This window comes from Scomber japonicus, chromosome 2 (assembly GCF_027409825.1).
Source record: "Scomber japonicus isolate fScoJap1 chromosome 2, fScoJap1.pri, whole genome shotgun sequence".
Taxonomy (NCBI): domain Eukaryota; kingdom Metazoa; phylum Chordata; class Actinopteri; order Scombriformes; family Scombridae; genus Scomber; species Scomber japonicus.
The window spans coordinates 7,160,989-7,163,799 of record NC_070579.1 but is presented as its reverse complement, the minus strand read 5'-3'; the positions used below and the strand labels follow the sequence as shown (position 1 = coordinate 7,163,799).

The 2,811-nt window shown below is 40.8% G+C and overlaps 1 long non-coding RNA gene across 1 annotated transcript in view; it reads right to left on the bottom strand.

The window, feature by feature from the left end:
* Positions 1–47: 47 nt before the first annotated feature.
* LOC128378833 (uncharacterized) overlaps positions 48–2,811 on the bottom strand; it is an 8,921-nt gene continuing 6,157 nt past the window's right edge. The window contains exons 2-3 of the long non-coding RNA XR_008323372.1: positions 316–393; positions 48–216 (exon numbers count right to left, since the gene is read on the bottom strand). This is a non-coding gene — a long non-coding RNA (uncharacterized LOC128378833). The remainder of the gene's footprint in view (positions 217–315; positions 394–2,811) is intronic.

Sequence of the window (2,811 nt, the reverse complement as noted above, 5' to 3'; positions counted from 1 at the left end):
AGAGACAGAGAGAGAGAGAGAGAGAGAGAGAGAGAGAGAGAGAGAGAGAGAGAGAGAGAGAGAGAGAGTCAGATACAAATCCACCACAGGCAGGATCACTGAGAGGCTGATGGGTGAGAGCCAAGTTTTCGGCGGCGTTCCTACTTTACCTGAGGCATGCCCGAGGCAGGAGGGTGTCAGTCCGCGGTCACAACGTCAAGCAAGTGAGTTCTGCTGCTAAAAAAAAAAACAGATCAGAGCTCAGATCAGAACGGAGAGATGTGACGAAGAGGAGAGAGGAGAGAGGAGAGAGGAGAGAGGAACGATGTCACTTACCTAAAGCTGAGAGTTGAGAGGGTCAAGAGGTCGAGTCCTTTTCACATGACGCAGCCCTGCAGCTCTCGGCCTCCCCAACTGGAGAACAGAAAAAAAAAAAGAGAGGGATAGCAGGAAGTCAGAGATGGTTCAACAGAGGCCACGACGCTAATTATACAGCGAGCGAACACATGGTTACTGTATGACGACGTAATGTGTATTTGTGTCACCGTTAAGTATAAAGTGGACTCTGCCAGCGTTTAACAGTTACAGTAAATTGGTTTTTAAATTCAGTTTGTTCGGTTCGCACGATATAAAAAAAAAAAAAATTGAAAAATAAAAAATAAAAAAAAAGAGCTGACAGCAGCAGAAGAAGAAAGAAAGAAAAAGAAGAAGCTAAATTCAGGTTTTAAATGTGTCATTTTGTCATTTTCGTAACAAACCGGTGAGTCTTTCTTATAGTAATGCACTTTTTTTTTTCTTTTTTTTTCTTTTTTAAAGCTTTCAGCAGCTTTTCAACTTCTTTTTTTTTTATTTATTTCTTTGCGTTGTCGTGTCTATGAAGTGAAAACATTTATGAGATCGGATCGGAGTGATTCTTTTCTTGTCTCGCTCAGATGTGGATGTGTGGCGGCTATTGTTGGTTACATTAGCCCGCTAGTTTTTTTTTTTTCTATTAATACATCCATCGTTTATTCAACATGAAAACACACACACACACACACACACACACACACACACACACACGCTGAGTGATACTGCCAGAAAATGTAGGACAAATCACTTCCTTAAAAAAAAAAAAAAAAAAAAAAAAAGCTGCCAACAACAAGCATTTAAAAAAAAACAGTAAATGCAACAAAAGCTTTCATGCAGCAGATAAAGGCCGAGCAGCAAAGTATCGCTGTAGCATTTGTTCATGAACATGTAGATAATTACCTCCAAGCATTTGTTATTTCACTACTTTGTGTTGTTAGTAGCACACAAAGCTGCATGAAGACACAGCTTTGATGTTAATTTGTTAAAAAAATAATAAATATTACACAACATTTAAAAAAGGGGAAAGAAGGAAGGAAAGGAAAGGAAATGAGGTGAAATAGAAGGAGTGGAGGATTATAACCCTTCCTTTTGTCTTCAGGTCAAGGAAGGGAGGAAAGAAGGAAGGAAGGGAGGAAAGGAGTAAGGATGGAGGGAGGGAGGAAAGGATGAAGGAAGGTAGGGAGTAAGGAGGGAGGGAGGAAGGAAGTAAGGAGAGAAGGAAGGGAGGAGGAAGGAAAGGAGTAAGGAGGGAGGGAGGGAGGATGGAAGGAAGGAAGGAAGGAAGGAAGGGAGGAAGGAAGGAAGGAAAGGAGTAAGGAGGGAGGGAGGGAGGGAGGAAGGAGAAGGAAGGAAAGGAGTAAGGAGTGAGGAAAGGATGAAGGAAGGTAGGGAGTAAGGAAGGAAGGGAGGAAGGAAGGAAGGAAGGAAAGGAGTAAGGAAGGGAGGAAAGGAGAAGGAAGGAAAGGAGTAAGGAGGGAGGAAAGGATGAAGGATGGAAGGAAGGAGTAAGGAGGGAGGAAAGGATGAAGGAAGGTAGGGAGGAAGGAAGGAAGGAAAGGATTAAGGAAGGAAGGAAAGGAGTAAGGAAGGGAGGAAAGGATGAAGGAAGGTAGGGAGGAAGGAAGGAAAGGAGTAAGGAGGGAGGGAGGGAGGGGAGGGAGGAAGGATGGAAGGAAGTGAGGAAAGAAGTATAGAAGGAGGGGAAGAATGAAGGAAAAATTAAAGAAAGATGGAGGGAGGAAGGAAGGAAGGAAGGAAGGAACAGTCAAAAGAGAGCTGGGGTCAATTTGACCCGGGAGGACGACAGGAGGGTTAAAAAAAAGATGGAAATAGATTAAAGAGGAAAAAGTAGAAATTATTTAATTTATCGAGTTAAAGCTCGAAGGGGACGAACAATAAGAGTTTAGAGATTAAAGGAGAAGCTGGAATTAGCACTGTTAGCTTAGCATGCTAGCTTAGCATGCTAGCCAGGGTCATGAACACAGAAGAAGATATTCATATTTTAACTCATGTTCCTTCTTTACAGCAAAGTTTTAAATAATAAAGGCGTTATTATTTTATACTTCTCTCATCATCAACATGAAAAGACAGAAATGAACTGCGTGTTTCTGATATCTGTGTCTTATTTGTGACGTTCAAGGCTGCAACAAACGATTATTTCCATTATCGATATTAATCTAAATGCTTCAATTAGTCATTTTATCTATAATATAATCAGAAAATAGTGAAATAGCCCTTTATTATATACTATACACATCAGTCCAACATTAAAGATATTCAGTTTTAACCTCACAGATGATTAAAACTGTAAAATCATCACATTTAAGGAACTGCAACTAGCATTGTTAGCTCAAACATGACAAAGACGATTACGCAATCATTACAATACTTGCTGATTCACTTCCTGTTTGGCACCTTAACCCTTTATAGGACACTAATTGAAAGGAAGGGAGGAAGGAAGGATGGAAGGAAAGAAGGATG